Source organism: Diceros bicornis, chromosome 32, assembly GCF_020826845.1.
Source record: "Diceros bicornis minor isolate mBicDic1 chromosome 32, mDicBic1.mat.cur, whole genome shotgun sequence".
In the NCBI taxonomy this organism is placed as follows: Eukaryota; Metazoa; Chordata; class Mammalia; order Perissodactyla; family Rhinocerotidae; genus Diceros; species Diceros bicornis.
The window spans coordinates 4,385,657-4,411,251 of NC_080771.1; positions in this window are offsets into that span (position 1 = coordinate 4,385,657).

The following is a 25,595-nucleotide window of genomic DNA, read 5'->3' on the forward strand; positions in this document are numbered from 1 at the left end:
CATGCAGCATTTCCACTGCACAGGGACGACAGAGAGAACTACCTGAGCGGAGACCAGGGGTCCGCAAACTACGGCCCGTGGGCCAGACCCAGCTCACTACCTGTTTTTGTAAATAACGTTTGTTGGAACAGTCATGTCCATTCATGCTACCTGTCTACGGCTGCTTTTGCGCTACCACGGCAGAGTTGAGTAACTGCGACAGAAACCATGTGACCTGCACAGCCTAAAATATTCACTCTCTGGTCCTTTACAGAAAAAGTCTGCTCACCTTCGGCATCGATAACTGTAAAATGTAAAATAATTCGAAAGTGATGAGTTTTGAGTATTTATTATGTTTGTTTTAAATATAACATTTAATTAGATTTAATTATAATTTTTAAATATAACATTTAATTGTAAATTTATATAATTTACTGTATTTAAGAACTGGCTTGCACAATTCCTGAAGGGTTAACAATTGCTCTTGTGAGCTGGTGGGAGCCAATTCCGGTGGGCCACTGACCTCCCCCAAAACGCACCTGCAGGCACTTTCCGGCCCCAATCTTCTTCATTTTCTGCCCCAGACCTAAGGCGTATGGTGGTCTCTGCACTAGAAGCAGGGACTTGCTCTGGTTCCTTCAGTTCTCTCTCCTTAGCGCCTTGAACAGTGCCTGGCACTAAGTAGATGCTCAAATCTTGGCTGAATGAAAGAAGGAACTTTTAGGCTTTTATGCACAGAAGCCACTCCATTCACTATTGTTGATGTGGCCAGAATTAGGTCATTGTCCTCATTTCCTTTGAGAAAGCACAAGAGACCCAGGCTCTGGCTCCCCACATAATGCTTCCTCTCAGAAGTGGAGACGTCGTAGACTTCTTCACAAGGCTCCATGAGCTTGAAACGAGACTGTGTTTGTAAACTGCTCATCACAGCCTGGCACTCAGTAACCCCTCGGTAAAGGGTGGCCGCTAGGAGCAGCAGCAGTAGTTCTGGTGTTATAATCACGAACTAGAAGCACAGGTTGCAAGTCTGATCAACATGTCTCTTTCCACCTCTCTTTCCACTTCACAATCTTATTTTCAGGTCATACTCTTAAGTTTTAGACTGTTTCGTAAGATTTAAATTCTTAAGCATCTTCTCGCTCTGGAGCAGCAGCGCCATCGTGTGGCCATAATGGGTTATGGCAAGTCCCAGATCTTAACTTCCAGCTAGCTTCCAGTAGCCAAAGCAGTTCCCGTGGTTGGGAAGGAGCAGGTGATTTTCGAAACAAATGTTGCAATTCGTCAGGGCGACACACTAGACTACAAATTACACCCAGGAGGGTTTAAGCTTCCCCTGTATCATTTCAGCTGGTTAGCGGTGGACACTGCTGCTTGTGACTGTCCTCTCTCACTGGCTCTGTCCTGCCCTTTCTCTGTCTCCACCTATCTTGAGCTTTCAGCCTCCTTTTACAAGTGGTATTTAAGATGAGTGAGTGCCACCTACTGGGCAAACGCTGTAAGGTCAGATGTGAGGTCTGAGACGTCTGCAGAGGAATGAATTACAAATCTGTAGCTCCAGGGGAAGAAAGTCAGCGAGTGATAGGATCCTGAGGGGGAGCCCCTTAATTGGTGCGCGTTTCTCCCTTTATTAGAAACATTCTTCTGTGGGGGAACGGGGTGCGGAAAAGACTGTCAGTGTGAGCCTGAGATCTACTGTAAAAGTTGTTGGGGTCTCGGTATGAAAATCAACCACACTCATCAATGTCTCCTCAAAAGTGGTCTGTGGACCACCGGCATGCGAGTCATCAGGGGGCTTGAAGAATGCAGGCTCAGAGGCCCCACACAAAACGTAGTAAAGCAAACTCTGAGAGTCGGCCCTGGAATCTGCATTTTGAACACCTCCCCCTCCCCCGACCAAGTGTTTCTTACACACACTGAAGTTTGAGAACCATTGCTTTAGTCCCCGCCGCTGTGGAAAAGACTTGTTTCTTTCAGCAAAATCTAGAAAGAGTTTGCGTTTGGATTAAGGCTTGCATAAACCACTTTTTGTGCATTTGAGAGCAGGAATCTCTCACAAAGCCTTAGTTCCCACCTTCGCTCATTTCGCGGTGGGGACTAAGTGATGACAGATCCCTTGGACCCGTGCCCAGCACATCACAGGTGCTCGCGCTGGTTGCTGCTGCTGCCTGTCTCGCTGCTCTCAGCCATTCTCTCCTGCTCCTGCCCTGCTTGGAGTGGTTCACTCTCCCTTACGGAGGCCCAACCTGCCACCACGCACGGCCTGTTCCTCCCGAGCAGGGCTCACTCTAAAGAGGGCTTGGGGCTGTGCAGGAAAGATTCCAGACCTGGAGGTCGCCGCCTTCCTGGGGGCCTCTCTCTGAGCCTCAGTATCTCCACCCCTAACACAGGGGGATCCGACCCTAGTCTCTACCGCCCTCTGACATTCAGGGGCCCCGCTGCTTTCTAAGCCCCTCTCCCCTGTTGCCCTTCAATGGTGCTTGGGTCCGGCGTGTGCACAGACCCCTCCTCAGACCCGTGACTTCCCTTGCTTTGGTTCTTCCTCAGCCCCCTGACCCTAAACAATTACACGCAAATTGTGAATCATGTGGGTGTTCAATTCACGTGTGCTTATTTTTCAAGAGCCTTAATGGCTGTATACCTTAGACCGGGCATTCTGTCGCTAGGACATGATGATCGCAGGGGGCCCACAGTTAGCCATGAGCCTGCAGGCAGCATTGTCCATAATGTGGCCAAACTTGACAAACGTAAACGAGCCGCACTTTGATCAATTTATGGTATAGGCTAGACTATGGAGTCCTTGACAGCCATTAAAGATCCTTCCAGAACATCATTTGTTAATGACGTGAGCAAAGGTCCACAATATATTAGGAGAAAAAAGTGGGTAATAAAAACTTATGTATCAGAATAGATCTAATTTTGTTTGTAGAAAGACTTGTCTGAGGGCACTGAAAAGTTTGTTAGCAGCGACTGCACTGGTCTATGTAGGTTACAGTGACTGCAGATGACTTTTCAGCTTTTGTGTTTTCCCTTGTCAGTATCATCCACATGGAACCCTGTGGTTGACTGAATGATGGGATGTGCACGGAGGGTGGCGGGGCAGGGCCATTTAGTGGAAGGAGATGGGGACGTGAGAAGGTTTGTGAGCGTAAATCAAACGCTGTTAGGACACTGGGGTTTGGAGGGGGCAATTCTGGAGGTCACTGAGCAGGAAAAAGACCGAGGCGCATTTCCACCGGCTTTGGAGGCAGATGACACTCATCTCCTGGCAGTCCTGGGGAGAAAAGACCGCTTCTGGGAAAAGGGAAGGAAGGCTGGAGGGCCGCGGAGACCAGAGGGCTTTTATGAGCCCAGGGAGGGGGAATTGTAGCTGGGACTGGAGGGCGAGGCCGCCAGGAGTCACCACATCACAGGAAGGGTGGGCTGGCGGGGGCCTGGTGTCTGCCAGTGGCCGGATCCACACAGAAGCTGTTCCCAGACCAGGAGGACCATTCTCTGTGAGGGGGTCTTGAAGGGGCAGCATAAACCGTCAGGATCACACTGGGGAGACCGAGGCAGCCGAGCAGCCTTCAGGCGTGAGGTGGCAAAGGAAGAGGAGGACTGTGTCCCCTGTGGTTTGGTGTCAAACAGACTCGGCCGGGATCACACTCTGGGCATATCTGCTCCACTCTCTGCTCGGTGGTCAATCCTTCCAGTAGCCGCCAGAAGACACTCTACACCCTTCATCCTTACCCTCTGAACGCGCAGAGTGGAGCCGTTCAGAGAAGCTGAGGCCAAAAGAGCTAGGGGTTTGGCTGGAGTTCGAGGCTAAGCAGACTTCTACTGCGGTGCTCTCTGAAATCTAAGCCCGCCTTTCCGGTCAGTGGGACCAGAGCAGCAACGGGTCCCTCCCCGGAGGCCATGAGCACCCAGCCCGCTGCCTGCTTCTTCCGGAGGATGGAGGGAGAGAATATGGGGAGCGCCCCCACCAAATGTCACCCCCTTCTCAGCCTCGGGTGCTGGGGGTGCTGGATGGGGGCCTCCTGACCTAGGAGCGCTGGGGAGGGGGGAGGGAGCCGTGAGAGGGGAGGTGGTCCGGGTCAACACGAAGGGCACTGGTGGGTAGGACTGTGTGTCCTGGATGCCCAGAGCAGGGGACAGGAAGGAACAAGGGACTGCACGTGCTCCTGCTGGTGGTAGGATGGCCTGGGGAGTGGGGCTGGAGGAGAAGGCACAGAGCTCTGCAGCCCTGGGGCCGACAGGCGCGAGGTGTGGCTGCGCCCTGGGCGAGGCGTGTCCATCTGCTCCCTGGGTCTCAGTTTCCCTATTTGGTGACCGTCAGGCCCTGGGTTAGGTGCTTTTATATGTGCTCGCTCATTCTTATAAGAACCTTGTCCCCAGTTCCCAGATGAGGAAACTGAGCCCAGGCAGAACCGGTGGGACTTGAATTCAGGGCCACCTGGCTCCAGAGGCCGTGGACTCTAAAATGGGGGTGGGGTAGGGGGAGTTCGGCCCAAGACGGTTCCCTTGGGTCTCACTTGCTTCTGCTGTCTTTCTGGACATGCCTGCAGGGCCCTGCTCCACCCAGGTGCCCCTCCGGCAGGAAGCCCTTGGCAGGGTCACTGCTGTCCGCCAGGTAAGGGCCCAGTCTGATCTGTCAGTGTGAATGGGCGTTTGGAGTCGTCCTCTGGCCCACGTGCAGAGAGCATGCCATCACCCCTGCCTGGGAGGGGTGCCTGTGCCTGGCAGCGCTGAGCTGGGGTCATGTTTAGGGAACCGCAGCCCACCACAGAGCCATGGGCAGGAGCCCTGGCCTCCGACCTGTGCCAGAGTCTGGGGGATGCACTGCTGCCCACCCCGAGCACCCTGGGCGGTCTGCGTGGGCCTTCGGCCTGTCTCTCTTCCTGATTGAGAAGTACCCGATGTAAGGACACTTGTCTTCTGTGTAGGGCCCCAGGAATTTTACATGTCCGTACTCCCCAGACAACTCTGGGGACTTTTCCAGCACCTGGCAGGCCCCCTTTGCTCTGCCCTGTCAGTTCCCCCCGCTCCCCGCACGGATACCCACTATTTTGACTTCGGTCACCATGGACTCATTTTGCAGGTTTTGCACTTGACGTAAAGGGAGACACAGGTCCTGTGCACCAACATCGTGTCCGTGATTTTCACCTACCGGTGTCCGTTAGTAGTTCTATTTCACTGCTGTGTGGCGCTCTATTCTGTGAATACACCGTGATTTGTTGTTGGTTCTCCTGCTGATGGAGGTTTGGGTTGTTTCCAGCAGGGGGCTGTTATGAGAAACGCTGCTGTGAGCCTTCTGGAGCCGGTGTTTTGGTGCCCACTCAGAAGCCCTTTTCCCAGGAACACCCGGAGGCAGATCTGCTGGGTCCCAGGAGAGGCGCAGGTTTAACTTTTGTGGACACTGCTGCACCGTTTTCCAAAGCAGTTTCCAATTTGCACTCCCTCCTTTTTTTTCAAACCAATGTTAAAGTAATTAAACAAGGAGGCCATTGGACTGGGGAGGCTCTAATGCCACGGTGGCCTAAATCAGCAACCAGAACCCAAGCCAGAGTGAGGCCCTCAAATCCAAGACAATGAAACTGAAGAACAACCAATCACAAACAGCCAACCCGGCTTTGCCAAATAAGGCGGCTGCTGCAGCTATGACCAACCGAGTCACGTCCTTGCTTCGCCTCCCGACTTCTCCATAAAAACCTCTCCCCTAAGTCCGTGGAGGCTCCTAACCACCTTTGGTTTGGCACTGCGTGGTTCCAATCGGTGTATGCTCAGATAAACTCTTGAAAATTTTAATGCGCCTCAGTTTATCTCAACACCAGCTTCACTGAGGTATAACTTACATAGAATATTTTAAGCAAGCACTTTGATTTTACCTTTGACCACTTTCTTTTTGCATTGAAGTTCAGTAACTTTGATTAGTTACCTCCAGCTCAAGGTCTGTGTGTGTGTGTGTGCGCGTGTGTGTGTGTCCCCTCCGTTTCTTTTTAAAACCCACGCCCAGTGCAGGAGGAGAAAAGGATCCAGGCCCTTTCTGCAGTGCCATCAGCCTCAGGGGCCTGGGTCATTGGAGCGGTGGAGATTGGGTCCAAGCCTTTATTTTAAAGCTGGAGACCCTGCAACCTACAGCCTAAGGAGGAAGGGCCTGGTGGGCTGGGCCCTTCCACTCCTGGGGGTGTTGTTTGCAGAGCAGCCCACAGGTGCTGAGCTGAGCGGGGTGGTGCGGGGTCCTGCGCCCTGCAGGCTCTCTTCAGTAGAGATGGACCTGCTCCTGTGACGCATGCTGGGCTATCCCTAAGTGGCAGGGGGTGGGGTGGCCCAAACTCTGACCTTCCTTGGCCTTCTTGGGTGTAGGGATTCCAAAGCCTGACAGCGGTGGCCTCAGACGCTCCCTCCGCAGCCCGACTGTCCGTCTCCAGCTCCAGGTTTGCCCAGTGGTCCGCGGCTTCCCTGTGCCCTCGCTAACTCGGCCTTCTGGGCCTCAGACCTGCTCCTCCCTACCTCTCCTCCTCACCAAGCTGCACCTCCTGCCTCAGGCTCGCACAGGAAGGGTTCAAGGCTTTCCCTGTAGAAATGCTACTCTCACTGTCCTGAGTGCAGAGGAAGGCCCGGGCTCACCTCTAGATCTCAAACAGCCTGTCCGTATCCCCGAGGAACTTCTCCCCCAGACACCCCAAGACTCCCTGGACTTCCACAATGCCTTACACTTATCTGGCGGCTCCGGTAGTGGGGCCACAAGGAGACGAAAGCCATGTTGTCTCTGTCTCGTCAGCATCCATCACGAGAGGCCCCAACCAGGGGCATTCCGTGTCCATTGGGAGATTGAATGATCCACATAAAGGTCATTTTTCAAGGGCGTTTCCAAGCTGAATGTTCCTTTGTGCACATGCTATTTCAGTTGTCAGGACTTTTCTCTTCTGGTCCCCTCCTTCACCCACAGGCCTCAGAGATCCCATGTAGGGTGGGGAAGCATTTCCCCCGCCCAACCAAAGAATCTGGGATGAGCTGGCCTCAGCCTGTTGTTTCCAGCTGAAACACCCACCACAATGGTGTTGGTCCCTCCTCACCCCTGCATTTCAGCCTCGAGTTCGGCACAGTCTCCGCTCGCCAGGCCTCACCCACTCTACAGCAGGGAGAAGGTCCACTCACCGACAGGGCCACCTCCCCTCAGCCCCAACTTGGCCTAGGTGCTCTGTGAAACCAGCCACACCTGGACTACTTGGAGCCTGGTCACCATGTGCTCCTTGGCGAGACTGTCTCTCTCTGGGCCTCAGCTTCCCCACCTATAAAGTGAGGAGGTGCTCTCAGGCTCCCCTGCCTGGAGGGGCCAGGCAGGTAACAGAAGGGAAGGAAGAGAGTTGGTGTGGGGAAGCGACGAGGGGAAGCAGGCCGTGTATTCTGACTTTTCAAAGTCAGGGTTTTCCAAGAAAAGTGAGATCTCCCAATGTGTAAAATTCTGGCGGAAATCACATTTTTTGTTTGTTTGTTTTTAAACACCATGTGGGCCACCAATTCGTGAGCTCTGGCCTAGACATTCTGTACTGGTCCCTCTGTTCTGTCTCTCTGAGTCTACATCCCTTCTGTATGGGGCATTGGTTGGTGGTGGGGGGGTGGGGAACCCCGAAGCTCTCAGGGCTCGAGTTCTGTCTGCATCTGGCCCCGCCCCAGCTCAGCAGCTGTCCCATCACAGGCCCTCTGTAGCAGGATCGCCTTCCTTTGGAGCGCCTGAGCTGGTGTATGAATTTTTGATCAGATTGCCTTTTGAATGAGTTGACTGTCATGAATAATAGGGCAAAGGGCGCCAGCATTGTGTCTTTAACTATAACTGTTCCAATTAATTATGGGTTTAATTAGCATACATTGAGAGCAGCCCTGGAAAATAATACTTCATGGGTTACAGATGCCCTGGCAGCTGTTACATGAAGTGTGATACCGGGCTAGGGTAGAGATAGTTATTAATAAATTACTCCCATTGTCAGAGACCCTTATTTATACAAATTAGCAGGGGATACATAATCAACTTTAACTGTATAATTTATAATAATTGATTTCATTTTGACTGACCACTAGTCGCTTACCGAATACCCTCGGAAGAAAAATTGCCCTATTAGGGTAAGTTTAATCCTAAACATAGCTAATGAATCCTATTACTTTAAGGTCATATTTGAAGCTTTTGTTAATTGTCAGAACCATTTTAAATTGATTAGAGTTAAATTAAATCAATGTAATGTTTAGAAAAACAATATTTCTAATGGATGAGGCCAGGCTGACCTCGAATAAACATATTTATCAACCGATTCCTGGTGACGAGAAGGGGAACAGCTGGGCCCATAATTCACATTTGTCTATAATATGGGAAATGTCACCAGGCAATTAGTTATGTCAGGTAATGAATAGGGAGCATGAGGACTCCCCTCTGGCAGCTGGGGTGGACGGGGGTAGAATGTTCCGGACATAAGTGGCTGCTTACGTCCTGATGGCTTCCCTTCCCCGACCTCAGCTCAGAGCTTCCCAGCGCCCTCATTCGCCCATTCCCCAGAGCTCACCTGTGCCCCCTCCACCCCCACTCTCCCGGGCACCCTGGCTTTCCTCCAGGGGCTGGATGCCCCTTGGCCTCGCGCCACCCCTCAGCACCCCTCAGGTTTCTCTGGAGCATCACTGGCGTGGGGAAGCCTCACGTGGCCCCACCAGCCCCATCAAGTCCCTCAAGTATGGGCTCTCAGGCAACATGGGTGCCCGTCCCAGCTGGTCCTTTTATATCCGTGTGACTCTCTGACGGCCGGCTGGGTCCCGCGCCAGGTCACAAGCCCTGTTGGAGCCGCCCTGTTGCTTTGCTTAGCACTGGGTGCCCGGGTTCTGATCCGTAACAGGAACTCATGGAGACTTGCTGAATGAATGGAGGAATGAATGATACAGGATGAGATTACGCTGCTCCGCAAGTTCTGGCTGGAAGGAGAAGAGGACCATCTACGGCTTGCTGGACATTTACCAAGGCCAAGTGATTGACACACATTCGGCTAGTTTTTGTGACATTCCCACGGGGCGGGCCTTGGTACTTCCGTTTTGCAAAGCAGGTAACTCACCCAGGATGTCTCAGCAAAGCAGCCGTGGAGCCAGAGTTCACACTCAGGTCCAAGAGAATCCAGAGCCCTTTCTGGGGCCTTCGTCCAGTCAGCGGGGCTTCCAGCAGGAGGTAGCGTGGGGAGCCTTGAAGAAAGGTTGGGAATTCCCGAGGGGACCGGGTGGCTGCTGGAGGCTAACTCCCGAGGGAACAAGATCAGGGCAGGAAGAGCGGATGTGGAGAGGAGGAAGGAGAGAGTCCATTCCAGTGGCCTCCTGCTACTTCTCCAGCCCAGAGGGATGAGAACCGCGGTGGAATTCCGGGGGGGGGGGGGCCTAGACCTGGGGTGAGCCCACGATCAGAAACTCGTTCACCATGTTGACTTGGGCAGTTCACCCTGGCCTCAGTTTCCAGGGCTGTGAAATGGGCTCCCAGACGCTCATTGCTCAGAGGAAGGGCATGGAGCGCAGCCCTGTGTCCATCACCCTGGGCAGGCAGATGCCAACCACAGGCGAGTCGGATTAGTTGTAGGGATGGGGATCTCTCACTTCATTCAGCTTCTGCATGGGACCCTGAGGGCAGAGTCGAGGAGGCAGGCAGGCTGGGGTCTTTCGAGCCTGCTGAAGCCTGAAAGAGGACCCCTCGAACAGACCAGGGTGCCCAGGATAGGAAAGACATCTGGACTCCCTGCCTGGGGAGACAGCTTTGAGATTCACCTGATGCAACTTTGTCGTGTCTCCCAAACTCGGAGGTTTCCAGAGCTCTTACGTATTCAACCCTGAGGGAGGCAGGACGGCAGCTTCATGAGCCCCCCTCACGGATGAGAAAACTCAGGCCTGGAGGGGACACAGCTGGCCCAGGTGGCAGAGCCAGAGGCAAGCTGCAGCTAAAGTCAGGCCTCCTGTCTCCAACCTTTCTAACTCTGCCTGGCCTTCCCCCTCCTCTAGGGTGTGGTTGACCCTCTGCCCACTATTGCTGATGACCAGAACTGAGGGGGGAAACCGAGTGTGCAGGGAGCCCAAACCCGCCCAGCCCCCAGCAAGCCAATGACAACCACAGCTACGGTTACCGGGCGCTCTGCTTGTGCCAAGCATTCTAAACGCTATCCAGATACTGTCGTAATCGAAACTTACAACAATTTGGGGGTAGGAAGTATTATTATTTATCCTAATCATCTCATTTTTTGGATGTTTCCACTGAGGCACTGAGAGGTTCCCACCTTGCCCAAAATTGCACAGTTTGTAAGTGGCAGAGCTGGGATTTGAACCGTCGTCTCACTCTGGGGGCTGAGCCCAACACCACTTCCCAGGACTTGCTCCCCTGGCATGGAAGATTGAGGCCTGGGAAGAATTTCTGATGATCTCAGGCAACCGTATCCCTGCCCACAGGCGCCTTAAATAACAGTAGGTTTTTATCACTAAAAACCATTTGAAAAAACAAATATAGCCAAAGCTGGAATAATTTTGGCAACAAAATAAATGGCCACGGTATTGGATTATAACCCAAAGGATAAAATAAATACCCATGAGTCCATATTGATATAAATACATGATTGAATAAATAAAACAATGGGGCAGAAGGGCCAAATCTCCCTTTCAGAAAATTACGAACAACAGATGCTCCCAGCTCGAGGAGGTGGGACACCTTCTCCCTGAGTGTGGACTGGACTCAGGGACTTGCTTCTGAAGAACTGGGTGTAGAAAGGAAAGGACGGCAACGTCGGCAGAGAAACTGGGCGACACCAACCAGGTGACGGAGGTTAACATGGCCTGCGGTCAGTCGAGCGGCTCTCACGTGGCCCAATGTCGTGTGTCGAAAAGGACACGTCACCTCCGTGCTGTTCCTCCCCCAAACCCACACCTTACGTGTGATCACCAGAAAATAGACCAACTCATACTAAGCGGTATTTGGCAAAGTATCTGACCCCTCCTCTCCAAGAGTGTTGAAGTCAGGAAAACAAGGGGAAAGTCTGAGAAACTCTCACCCACTTGGGAGACCAAGGAGACGTGGTGACACGGGAGGTGCAACGGGGGGTCCTGGATGGGAACTTGGAACAGAAAGAGGCCATTTGTGTAAAAACCTGTGAGACCTGGATAAAGCCCGTAGTTCAGTTAATAGGATTATACCAATGTCAATTTTTTTAGCTTTGACAAATGTACCATAGTTACGCTAACGTTAAGGGAAACCAGATGAAGGGTAGATGGGAACTCCGTTATCTTTGCAAATCTTCTGTAAATCTAAAAATATTCCCTCCCAAAAGTTGATTAAAATCTCACTAATAGAACCATGTGGTTAAAAAGACGTCCAACAGTATAAATGTGAAAAGCAAACCTCCCTATTCCCTCCCCTAGAGTTAAACATTTTGCCCAGTTTCTTATTTTCTTCCAGAAATATTCTTTTCACGAACAGACACAGGCAAATAAATACACACCAAAGGGGCCCCCTCCGTGCTGGGGTCTGGGCTCTCCTTATCCATTATCCCACACATCTGGGCCCCGTGGCTGCAGAGTGTTCTATGGTTCGGCTGTGCCATCATTAATTTAGCCATTTAGGTTGTTTCCAGACTGTAGCTTGTTCTTTTTCTTCCTTTTTTTTTAAGGATTGGTAGATGGCAGGAGAGAAACTGCTTTTCTAGGTGCTTTTATAATGTCACAGGCTCTCTCCATGCTGCCTTGAGGCCCTTCCCAGATGCAAGTGGCCATGGAGGGGAAGAGCTTTTCTTTATCAACTCTGAGTCCTTCCGTCCCCACACCTCTCTCATTGGAGGGACCGTGTGTCGCTTTGAGCAGAGGTGGCTGCCGTGGGCGGGAGCGTGGCTGGTAGAGGGGCCTGCGGCAGGTGGGTGGCTGGCAGGGCAGCGGGGCCTCGGTGGGGGGAGTCCCATGATTATAAGGGGCCCTGCATGTGTTAAGCGCCTGGTAGCCCGGTATTGATCTCTGTCTCCAGCCGAGAAAGGGCACCTTGATCAACACACTCCAGAGGCAGAAAAGCTGGGTTCTGACCTTTCACTACTAGGGGGGAGGGTATGGGAGGAGGGGCGGGGCTCATAAGCATACACTTGGAACTGTAGAGTCTCTGGTGGGTGTGAACTGTTCGCCCAGGCAGCCCTGGGGGCGGGTTGGCCTCAAAGGACGGGATTGGTCTACATCTTCGAAAGTTTTACCCCCACTGGGGAAAGCGATGGAGGCCGTGAACCATCGTCTTTTCTCTGCTGCGTGGAGCTTGCAAACTTGAAGCCTTCATGGTATTTGGAAATAAACGGGAAAAGTTGCCAATATTTAAAAAATAGAAGAGTTCACATAAAATTTGGGTCTCCAGCTTTTCTTGAAAGACTGGAAGAGTTGGTGTGTTGGGGCCCGTTTTCTGGAGGGGCAACCAGAGGCTGGAGCTGACAGCAGAGGACCCCTGTGACAAGACCGTGCTCTATACTCCCACCTGGCCGCCTTGCCCAAGGCCTGGCCACCAGAGATAATTGAGTTTGCAACCCTTGGCATAAAGGGAGGGCTCCTAGGGTCCATGGATGCTATCTCCAGGGAAGGTTAACATCAGCCTTATTTTAAGGGGAAGGAAATCTCATGGCCTCATATGCGAATGGGGAGAGAAAGGAGCAGAGAAGTGACATTTTCTGAGAACTGACTCTGTGCCAGGCACTGTAAAAGGCACTTCATAGACACAGCTTACTCTTCCAATAATCCTGTTGGTGGGTTCTAGTTCCATTTTCCAGATAAGAAAGCAGAGGATCCAAGACATCAAGACTGCATGCCTGACAGCTGGTGCCTCAGTAGACCTTCAATAAATACTTCTCAGGATGAATGAATGAATGAATGAATCAGGGTGTGAACTGTGTGACAGTTGAGGGTGTGAATGTCAAAGATGGGCTGGGCTCTGCGTGTGGGGAGGAGGGAAGTACCACGTGGAGTGGGGGAGTTCACTCTCGAGTCTTCACTACAGTCTCCAGCCACCCAAACAGCCCTCTTCTCGGCTGGCGTCCTGCTCTCCTTGGACCTTGCTGAGTTGCCCGATAAAGTGATGTTGCTGAGCTGTTATGGGTGATTCCGGCCTCCTGGGTCCCCTGCCAGGTGATGGGTTTGGATTTTAGAGGCTGGTGCCTTCTGGCTTTTCAGGGGCCCCTTCCATTGTGTGCAGTTAGAGGGCTGGGAGTAGATTCAGACAAATGGAGACTGATTCCTGTCCAGTTAAGAAGCTGTAACTAGATAAAACTTTCCCCTAATAGTAATGCTTTCTCATTTCAGGTTAATAACAATTCTATGAGCCAGGTATTATTAACACCATTTTACAGTCGAGGAAACTGAGGTGCAGAGATATTAACCACTTGACTGGCACTTGTTCATATTTGTAGCTAGTTAGTGGTGGAGTGGAAACTCCATAACAGGGATATTTGACTCCATGGTTAGTATCCTTAGCCCTTATGCTAATGAGGGTGTCGTAGGCCCATGAAAGAAGGAAGGTTCACTTGTTTTTAGGATAAACAGTGTATTAATTTGCTAGGGCTGCCATAACAAAGTACCACCAACTGGGCGGCTTAAGCTACAGAAACTTGTTGTCTCATAGTTCTGGATGCTCAAAGTCCAAGATCAAGGTGTCAATGGGGCTGGTTCCTTTTGAGGGCCATGACGAAGGATCTGCTCCAGCCTCTCTCCTTGGCTTGCAGATGGCCATCTTCTCCCTGTGTCTCTTCTCATGGCCTTCCCTCTATGTGTGTCTGTCTCTGTGTCCAAATTTCCCCTTTTTATAAAGACACCACTCTAACGACCTCATTTTAACTTTTTTACCTCTGTAAAAAGACACTGTCTCCAAATATGGTCACGTTCTAAGGTGCTGGCAGTTAGGACTCTAACAAATCTTTTTGGAGGACACAATTCAATTCATGACAGGTGACTGTAGGAGCCAACTTCGTCTGGCCATTGAGTGACAGTTATCTCACTTTCTCCTCAGTGCCACTAATTCTATTGACAACCTACATCAGGGATGACTTGTACATCACTGTCCCCCTTTCCTGCTTCCATAGCAGACATCATTAATTGATCACAGAGCTGTTTTATTGAGCCTGGATGTGGCCTCAGAATCCTTCTAAACACAGCTGTCCCAGTACCTACTCCTGATCTATTCATCATGTCTGACCTAGGCCTTTATTCTGCTTGGTTCAGCTCTATTCCCCCTGCTTGGACGTGCCCTCAAAGCTCAGTTCAAGTGTCTACTTTCTCCCTCTGTAAAGCTTTCCCTGATTACCCAAGCAAAGAGTATCTCTTCTTCCATGGGCGCCAACAGCACTAGTTCTGGAATTTTCCCTGTAGGAAGGGCTTTCATTGGAAGAAAGGGACCTGGTAGGATGTATTTGTAAAAACTTTTCCCAGGAGTCAGACAGGCTCAATTGTTTACCTCAAAGTAAGGGAGGTGGGCTGATGGGGAGGGGGAGGCAAGGCCCCTCACCCCTTTGTCACCCTCTGTCACCCTTGGTACTAAGGACTCACTTGATTTATCTCATTTTGTTGCGTCCTCACAATGATCTGTTTCCCTGTGTAGATGAAGAGAACTTCTGTCAGACGGAAATGACAAGTCAACCTGTTTTGCCTTTGAAGGAGGCCTGCGGCCTGTTTCTGGGGTGGTTTGAGGGGAGGGTGGGCCTTCCCCGGAGCTGAAGAGAAACATCTTCCTCTCCTTCAGGCACCGGAGAGCGAGCAGTCGTGTTTTTTTTTTGAGGAAGATTGGCCCTGAGCTAACACGTATCACCAAACTTTCTCTTTTTCTCTTTTCTCCCCAAAGCCCCAGTACATAGTTGTGTATCATAGTTGTAGAGCTGTAGCTCTTCTATGTGGGACGCCGCCTCAGCATGGCTTCATGAGTGGTGAGTAGGTCCGTGCCCAGGATCCGAACCTGTGAACCCTGGGCCGCTGAAGTGGAACACACGAACTTAACCGCTACACCACTGGGCTGGCCCCGAGCAGTGGTATTTTTTAAGACTCGGCCCTCCCTGCTCTTGAAAAATGGGGATCTCAGCCTTTGGCTTGCTAATGATTTGGGGTCTGGGTTTTAGTATCAGATGGAGATTTTTCCTGAATGGCTATAGAGGGGAGGGGTGGAAAACAGGAGGGAGTGGCTGATCCTGGAGGAGTAGAGCCTGGAGGAGGTGGGTTGAATAGAGTCCCCAAAAGATATATCCACTCTGAACCTCAGAATGTGACTTTGTTTGCAAAAAAGGGTCTTTGTAGATGTAATTAAGCTAAGGATCTTGAGATGGGATTATCCTGGACTCGAGTGGGCCCTCAATTCAGTGAGTATCTTTATACAAGACAGAAAAGAAGACACAGTCACACAAGAGAGAAGGTGACATGAAGATGAAGGGAGGGATCAGGGTGATGAGTCCACAGATGTGAAGATGGAGGCAGAGATCAGGGTGAGGAGTCCACGTGCTAAGGAACACCAAGGAACACCAGGTGCTGAGAAGGATTCTCCCTCAGAGCCTCAGAAGGAGTGTGGCCCTGCCGATACCTCAATTTAGGACTTCTGACCTCCAGAACTGTGAGAGAATCTATTTCTGCTGTATTCAGACACTAAGTTTGTGGTCATTTGTTACCACAGCCCCAGGAAACAAACGCACTGGCAATAATTTTTGTTGACCTGACAGTTGTTAAAAGACCATGATGGAAAGACTTCAGGCGAGACAGGACTATGATGCTCACAGCAAAGGTCTGTAAACTGGGGTGCGTTTTTTGTGCCCCTTCACAGCTTCCCAAGACCTGGGTCCCATCTTCTGCCAAGACTTCTCTGGGTTTGCCATCCACCGCGTTAGATCCTGGCGTGGCCTCAGGCTGAGGGCCTTTGTGAGAGAACACAAAAGAACACACCTTTGGTGGGAGGCTAAGGGCTGTGGGGCAGTTCCGGGAGCTGGTGGGAAGGAGCAGAGTGGGTGGTTGGGAAGGAATAGAGAAGGAGGCTGGAGCCCTGAAGACTGGAGTCCCCAAAAGTGAGGCTGCTGTCCCAGTCAGGCTGCGTGTCGGGCGGAGAGGAGGTCTATGAGGGATGCTGCCGAAATGCCCCAAGGCGGGTTGGCTTGGAGCCCTGGGCACCTGACTACAAACGGTTCCTGTGGGTCAGCACAGTCCCTGAAATTCCCCTACTGAGTCCTCCTGGAAGAGCTGGGAGGGGTGGACCCTACAGCAGTTACAACTCAGTCTTCTTTTTATAAATGGCATCCATGATGCATGGTCAGCTACAAGCGATTTCAGTTTTCTAAAGGCACAGCGAGAACTTAAAAGACGCTTGTGAAGCAATCTGAATACATAAGCCTAGATTTCTATGATATTTTCTCTTAACTTTTTCTAGTTGCCTTGCCCACATCTATTTCTACAATGTATTTAAAGCAAATTACCATTATGGAGTCTTCAAATTAGATACCTTCAGGTTACTTTCAAAATTTTTCCTGTTCGTATTTCAGAGGTTGAATAATATTTAATTCATTTGCAGGCACACTGGCATAAATGGGTTTGAGAACATACACAGTTGATTCGCAGTCATCATCCAACTCACCCGGGGGGCGGAGGCGGAAGTGAGCTTGCGACTACACCGGAGCTTCTCAAGCTTTCTTGTGCACAGGAACTATTGGGGGGTCTGGTTCAAATGCGGGTTCTGACTCGCGGACATGAGCTGAGGTGTGAAATTTTGTATTCCTAACCCCCCAGGCGATGCTGATCCTGCTGGTCTGGGGACCACACTTTGAGGAAGGAGGCGGAGAGAGCACATCTCAGCCGTGGCGACAGTCACCACGTTCTCCGGGAGGGAGGGGGAGCCTTGCTTAACCAGACAGTGGTTACTAGAGGTGGTTAGGAGGACCCTGCATTGAGCTGATTTCTGCTCTGTTCCTATCCTTTCTCCCTTGGTTCCAGTTCTGGCCTTGGAACCATGAAGAATAAATGGCTAAGTGACTGTAAACTTCATGAGGACAGCATCAGCTCAGTGCATGGTATGTAGTTGGAGCCCCTTAAATTTTTAATTTTCCTCAGGTTTATTGAGGTATAATTTACATACAGTAAAAGTCACTTTAAAAAGTGTACAGTTCAAAGCGTTTTGACAATATCTATAGTCGTGTAACAGGCACAATTAGGACATAGAACACTTTCTGCAACAAAAAATATTTCCTTAAGTCCTTTTGTAGTCAATTCCCTCTCCCCACTCCTAGTCCCTGGTAACCACTGATTTGATTTCTGTTCTTATAGTTTTGTATTTTCTGGAATATCATATAAATTAAGTTATACAAATTGAGTATGGCTTCTTTCGCTTACCATAATGCTTTTGAGATTCATTCATATTGTTGCACACATCCGTGGTTCACTCTTTTTATTGCCAAGCAGTATTCCATCCCATCCATTCATTGGTCAACAGATTTTTGGGTTATTTCTAGTTTCCGTTGGTCAATAGACTTTTGGGTTGTTTCTAGTTTCCATTGGTTAATAGATTTTTGAGTTGTTTCTAGTTTAGGCTAATATAAATAACGCTGCCACAAACATTTGAATATAAGACTTTGTGTGGACATATGTGGAGAAATCTCTTGGGTAAATTCCTAGGAATGGAATTGCCGGGTTGTAAGGTAAGTGTAAGTATGACTTTATCAGAGTGGCAAAACATTTTCCGAGAGAGTTCCAGTTGCTCCACATTCTCACCCCCTCTTGGATTGTCAGTATGTTTAATTTTAGCCATTCTAGTAGGCGTGCAGTGTTGTTTCATTGTGGTTTTCATTTGCATTTCTTCAGTGGCTAATAGTGTTGAGCATCTGTCCACATGCTTCTTTGCCATCCATATATCTTTCCTGGTGTAGTGTCTGTTCAGATTTTTGCCCATTTTTAAATTGGATTCTTTGTCTTATTGTTGAGTTGTAAGAGAGTTCTTTATGTATTCTAGATAAAAGTTTTTTATCCAGTATTTATCAATTTTTTTTTCATATTACCCTCTCCCCCAAGGAGCCTTTTTAGACATTTTTTCCTAATGTCCCCCACTCTGTGAAATTTAATGCCACAGATATACTGTATATCTATGGCTTTTGGAAGGGCCACACACAATTGTAATGTTTAAGATTTTTTAGTCCCCCAAGAGCCAATTTTTGGCCCCTTGAGAGTGATATCACTTCCACTGAGAATACATACCTTAATCAGACATGTGTTTTGCAAATATTTGCTCTGAATCTTTGGCTTGTCTTTTCATTTTCTTACCAATATCTTTATGAGGAGTTTTTAATTTTGATGAAATCCGATTATTTCTTTTATGATTTGAGCTTTTTTTTTTTTCCTATCTAAAAGTTATTTGTCTAAACCCAGATCACAAATATTTCTCCTATGTTTTCTTCTGGAATTTTTATATTTTTAGCTCTTACATCCAGGTTTATGATCCATTTCAAGTTACTTTTTGTATATGGTACAACATAAGGGTCGAGGTCTTCTTTCTTTTGAAATGAATGCCCAATTTTTTAGCACTATTTGTTGAAAATACTGTAAATTCCCCATTTCATTACCTTTGGCATCTTGTCAAAAATAAATTGATCATGTATGTGGGGGTCTATTTCTGGACTCTTAGCTTTGTTCCATTGATCTATATGACTATCACTATGCAAATACCACACCATTGTGGTTGTATTGATAGCTTTATAGTGAGTCTGAAATTAGTATGATTCCTCTAGTTTTTCTCTGCTTTTTTAAAAATTATTTTGGCTCTTCTAGGTCCTTCATTTTCCATGTAAATATAGAATCAGCTTGACAATTTCCACAAAAAGCCTGCCAGAATTTTGACTGGCATTGAATTGAATCTATAGAAATATCTAGGGGAGAATTGACATTTTAACAATATTGAGTCTTCTGATCCATGAACATAGTTCATCTCTGCATTTATTTTGGCTTAAAAATTTTTTTCTTTCAGCAATGTTTTATAGTTTTCAGCACACAAATCCTACACATATATTATTAGATTTATCCGTAACTATTTTATGTTTGTTGAAGCTATTGTACATGGTATTTTAAAATTCCAATCCCAATTGTTCATTTCCAGGACGTAGAAATACAATTGATTTTTTGTATTTTGATTTTGTATCCTGTGACCATGCTAAACTCATATACTAGTTCTAAGAGCTTTTTGGTAGATTTTTATGGTAGAAAAAAAATCTATGGTAGATTTTTTTTTTCTGTAGATGACCATATTGAATGTGAACAAAGACAATTTTATTTCTTCCTTTCCAATATATATGCTCTTTATTTCTTTTGCTTCCCTTATTGTACTGGCTAGGACTTCCAGTACAATGTTGAATAGAAGTGGTGCGAGTGGGCGTTCTTTGAATCTGTTATTAGATCTATTGAGATGACCATTTCATTTTTCTTTTTTCAGTCTGTCAATGTGGTAAATTGACACATTTTTGAACGCTAAGCCAATTTTGCATATCTAGTATAAACCCAACTTAGTTATGATGTGGTATTCTTTTTAGACATTGCTGAATTATTTGCTCATATTTTTAAAAGTATTTTTGAGTCTATGTTCATGATGGACACTAATCTATAGTTTTCTTTTCTTGTAGTATCTTTGTCTGGTTTGGGGATCAGGGTAATGCTGGCCTCATAAAATGAGGTGGAAAGTATTATCTCTTCTTCTGTTTTCCGGAGGAGTAGTATTTCTTCCTTAAATGTTCAGTAGAATTCACCAGTGAAGCCATCTGGGCTTGGAGTCTTGTTTATGGGAAGATTTTAAACTAAGAATCAAATTTCTTTATGGAAAGTTACCTATTTCTTTTCAGATAAGCTTTGAGAGTTTGTGTCTTTTAAGGCATTTGTTCATTTCATCTAAGTTATCAAATTTACTGGCATAAAGTTACTCTTAACATTAGTTTATCATTTTAATTTCCCTAGGATCTGTAGTTATCTCTCTGTTTTCATTGGCAATTTGTCGTCTCTCTTTTTTTTTTTTTTTGATCATTCTGCCTAGAGGTTTATTGGTTTTATGGATCTTTTCAAAGAAACATATTTTTGTTTCCTTGATTTTTTTGTTTTTCTGTTTTCTATTATATTGATTTCTTCCTTAATCTTTATTATTTCCTTTCTTCTACTTTGGTTTAATTTTCTCTCCTTTTTCTAGTTTTTAAGGTAGAAGCTGAGGTCAATAATTTTAAATCTTTCTTCTTTTCTAATGTCAGCACCATGGGGTCTACCAAGTCCTGTTGTCCAGGCTGCAGGACCTGTAGCACAGCTGGACCTGCTGGAGAACCCTTTCTTGCTTTGGGCCTCACTTAAGACTAGTATCCTTCCACATGACAGTGAATGGGCAGGAGCAGTCTTCCCAAGTGTGGGAGTATGCTGCCTCCAAAATCCAAACAGGTTCACCAAGCACTGGGCTTCTTTCTTAGTGGTAGGAGGTACACAGTACAATCCTTGTGCTTTATTTTGGAGGGAATGTTCCACTGCTCCAGATAACTAGATCCTTAAGAACTTTGCTGATGCATACCTCTGAATCGTTTTCTTCCCATCCTTTGGAGAGCATGTATCTAACTGAGGCATCCAGAAGACTTGCCTCTTCTTGCTCCTCTGGTCCAATCAACATGATGTCATTGAGACAGGGCACTAATGTCAGATTCTGTAGTGTCCAGATGGTCCAGGTCACTTCGAATCATATTATGACAGAAATCAGAATTACCACATTCCAGGGCCGATTGTAAATGTATGCTATTTTCTGTTGGATGTAAATGCAAACAGTTCTGAACCTCATTTGTGATAGGTGTGTGTAGTGGGTTGAATGGTAGCCCTTGCCCACCAATCCCCAAAGATATGTCCTTCTGGAACCTATAAATGTGACCTTCTTTGGAATAAGGGTCTTTCAGATGTAATTAAGTTAAGGATTTCAAGGTGAGATCATCTTGGATTAGAGTGGGCCCTAAGTCCCAAGATAAGTGTCCTCAAAAGACAAGAGAAGGGAAAATGACACACAGGGGAGAGGCGACGTGAAGATGGAGGCAGTGATTGGAGTTATGTGTCTACAAGCCAAAGAATGCCAAGGAATGCTGGCAGCCACCAGAAGCTGGAAAAGGCAAGGAAGGATTCTCCCCTAGAGCCTTTAGGGAACATGGCCCTGCCGACACCTTGATTTCAGAGTTCTGACCTCCAGAACTGTGAGAGAATACATTTCTATTGTTTTAAGCCACCAAGTTTGTGGTAACTTGTTACGGCAGCCCCAGGAAACTAACACAGATTGGAAAAGGACACATTTGCCAGATCAGAAATTGCAAACCAAATACCTGAGGATGTGTTTATCTGCTCTAGTAAATATACCACATTTGGCACAGGAACCACAATTTCGCCACTACTTGGTTGATCCTTTCCTCCACCATCTGCAATGATGGTTCTGGCATCTCTACTTCATTTAACGCGAGCAATCACATTTTCCAAGCTTTTAAAAGCCATCTGAGCTGTGTATTAGACCCATCTCATGGGTGTTAAATCCTGTGCCAAATGAGAGGGCTCCCTTATCCATAGTTGTTCCCTTATCCAGCATTACATTCTGTCCAGCTTGACCCAGCACCCCCAGGATCCACTCCTGGGCATACCCTCCCAGTCTTGCTGGTACATGTTCGCCAGGTCCTGCAGCTCCTTTGGCTAATAAACCCTCTGGCCCCTTAGCAGGCCCAGCACAGTTGACTCATGCTGAGATTTGACCCTAGAAATTCACCTGGTGGCCAGGAGGTTAAGTGGCAGCAGATCCCGAGGAGGGCCAACGCTGTCTTATAAGCCTCATTCGAGGCTCCTTGGATAGTCTTCTCACCAAGGGGTGTGGGCCACTTCTGCAGACCCAGAGGACCCAAAGTTCTCGAGTGCATGTACTCAGATGACCCTATCCCAAGTTTCAGTGTCTTACATCTTCCTTACCAGGGTCCTGACTTTGGTGTAGAAAACTTGTCTAGGCTGAGAATTGAGATCCTATGCAGTTCTGTTCCTGGTGGTCAGCTCTGCGGCCTGCAGCTGCAGAGGATGAGGGGCTCTCGAATACTGCCACGGGGCTCTGGGTCTCTCACAGTTTGCTTCACCTTGTGATTGATCGCCCCGAGCCTGTCTTTTCCTCTTTGTAAGGCATCAGTGGCATTCATCAATGGGCACCCAGTTCCAAGTCCTTTTCTCTTATACCTCTCAAACATCAGAGCTCTTGCATAAGGCAGTCACCCCACCCCCCTGCCCCGTATCCCATGCCACAGGTGGACCACAGGTGGCAGTCTCAGCAACTGCACTGCTACTGCATGCCACAGACAATTCTCCACTACCACCAGCGATGGGGTTGCCATTTCTTGCCAGCTGGCGACTTCAGAATCCCATCCCTTGAGTCTCTTTCCTAGGACCACTCCTGGTACTGACTATGTTAGCTCAGGTTCCCTAGAAGCAGATCCTGAGACGAAGATTCAGGAGCACATGCTTAACTGAGAGAGTTCTCTTCTGGAAAAGCCTGTAAGGGAAGGAAGCAAGCAAGATAAGAGGAGAATGAGCAGGGCAAGGCAGTAACCTCAGGAAAGTCCAGTCTTATCTGGGCCATGGCGATGGTCACACTGCAGCTGTTGCACCTCGAGGCCAGAGTCTTTTGTACCCCTAATCAGCCAGTCCTTGGCTGTGGGCTGCCCTTGCTGCCTGCTGGGGTTTAATTCCCAGGGCAAAGTAGCTCCCGTCTGCTGAGGGCAATTCTCCAGAGAAGGGACAGTGGGGAGCCAGAAAGGGGGTCTGGGAGGGGACAAACGCATCCTGAAGACCCCATATAGTTCAAAGCCAACATAATTTAAGACTGATTGTTCCATGAGGTGGCGTGTGTTGCATTCTTGGAACGTACAACTCTATAATGATAGCGAATCTTTTTCAGCAATGTTTCTGACGTTTCACAGATCATGCACTCCTCAAATCACAGCACATCATGGTGCTTGTTTGGTCTTCAAAATAACTTTATCCCTTCCATTCTCTAGTCTAGAGTTACTGATATTTAGGGGTGTGTGTGTATGTGTGTGTGTGTGCGTGTGTGTGTTTTAGACAAACTCCACCCTTTAATAAATGCTTGATGTTGTTAAGAGATTAAAATATATTTTGAATCATAAGATCAGTTAATGTTAATGATAATGCACATTAGTCCTCAAACTTACTGTCAGAAATTGTGATGGGGGAACAACTGCATGGGTGACACAGTAATGACAAAGGATAGCAGGTCCTTCTTTCCACCAACTAAAGAGGCATCGCCACATCACAGCAATATAAATGTAGTTTCAGCTCCTTTGACCTACTAGTTTTGAAATTACATAATTCTTGATGAATTGTTTTACTTTATAGGGATTTCAAATTTTGCATGTAACACGGAGACCTTATTATTTTTATATTACATGGTTTCAAAATCACATCATTCAAATTCACATCAAACACAACACATGGTATCTTCTAATACTTTTCTAGATTTGTCTTTTATAGTTAGCTTCTTAATCTGGTAGGGATTAATTTTAATATATGATGTGAGGTAGGGATCAGGCTGTTTTTTTCAAATAGAGAGCCAGATGTCACAATCTCTGGTCTTGAAAACTCTATCATTTCCCTGAATTTCCCTAAAACACATGTCTATTTCTGGACTTTCTATTCTGCTTTTTTGGTTTCTTTGCCTAATCTCATCCACTTCATGCTCTTTTAAGTACTTTATGGTTTGTTTTAATATTTGGTAGAACAAACGCCCAAACAACTGTTTTTCTCTTTCAAATGATATTTAGCATCAGCTTGTCGGATCCCATAAAAAAATCCTGTAGGGATAGTGATTGGGTTGGTAGTGAATTTATAGTTTGATTTGAGGAGATCTGACACCTTTACAATATTGAGTGTTTCCATCCAGGTCTGTGGTTGTGCCTTTCCATTCATTCAGGTCTTCTTTTATGTCCCTCAGTAAATTTTTATAGTTTTCTTCTCATAGGTCCTGAACATTTCTTGGTAGGTTTATTCCCAGGTATTTTATATTTTTTGTTTTCATTGTGAACGAGCCTGGAGGGTTTCTGGGATTGTACTTACATCACGACAGGATACTTTAGGCTTGGATGAAAAGAAACGTTTCTAGGTCCTCAGTGAAGATGGCTGTACCTCCATTTGCCAAGTCAGAAGGTGAAATTGACTGCAGAAGTGGGTTTGATTTCTCTAACATGCAATCCTTGGGTTTTGACCTGGGCTTAAATGTCGCTGCAGCCTCCTGTTTGGTGTACGAGGACAGACGGGCTCCATGGGCTCCAATGAAGACCAACTCTGAACATGGTTATTTTACTAATTTTTCTGATTCCCCAACCCCCCACTCTCGGTATTTGTTTCCTTGGAACACACAGTTACTTTGGGTCTTCTCTTCCTTTCTCAGTGGCTCTGGCTCTGGTGGTTTTCCCTGTGGTTTCCTCTACTCCTGCCAACCCGATCTCATCGGGTTTCTACCTTCCAGGAATTGTGGACAAGTTCTTGTTTCTCCAGCGTGGTTATGGACTCACTCTTTCTCTTTTAAATATGGCTTTTATTTTCAGGGGGTTGGGGGAGGAGGACAGGGAGATGGGAATGCCTAGGTTGTCCCCCTGATCCTGTTGTTTTGTGCATTCATTTCTCTTAAGCCAGGAGAATCTTTGATACGTTTCCACGGTGGTGCAGGAGCCAGCAGAATGAGGAAAGTTGCAGACACTACAGGGAAGAGGCGGTAACTGATGTGGTGTGCTCCCTTGGGGACGATGTGGGGCTGGGCTCAAAGGTTGGTGGTGGGGCTGGCTTTGGACAGGCAGCACGGGTCAAAGGCAGGCGCTGGTTCACAGGTTTGTTGGTAGAATGTGAACTGTGTTCCCATTTGTTCCTTCTATGTTTGCTGTGAGATAGGACATGAGGTTATGAGGATAGGGTTGAAAAGAGGAGCCAAGGGGTTCCGGAGAGGCACCAGTGTCTGAAATCCTTCCTGTGGAGAGTGTGAGAGGGAGCCGATCGGGGAAACAGGCTTCCTGGGTTGCACAGAGGGCCAGCCCTTGGGTCTGATGTCCAGCCCCCAGGGGCTGCCCCTGGCCAATCCTCAGCCACTCTGAGGAGGGTGCTGGTTTGGAAGCTGGAGAACTTGGGCAGGCCCTGGTTAACCTTACCCACCTGTGAGTCTCTTTACAGACGCAGGTGGACAGGACTCAAGTTCTCATGTTACCACTCGGAAGCTGTGGGACCCTGGGAAAACTGTTCCCCACTCTGAGCCTCTTGTTCTTTCCTATTCAGAGGTAATGGTGACATCGACCTCACGGGGTGTCTGTGAATGATACAGGGCATGGCACGGCATGTTCAAAAATTCGGGGGGCGTTTAATGGCTTGGGCTGTAATGATACTTATGGCTGACCATTCTTTTCTAGTAGAGAAAAACATTGCCGAGGTCAAATCTGGGAAGACAGAGAGAGATTGAGGTGGGTAATAACGTCACCCTCTGGTTAAATTTTGACGCTGACCCTTATTTCCACCCCACTTTGAGGGTCTTTCCCTCAGTTCCGTGGTGTCCACTCAACTCCACCATGTCTGATTTC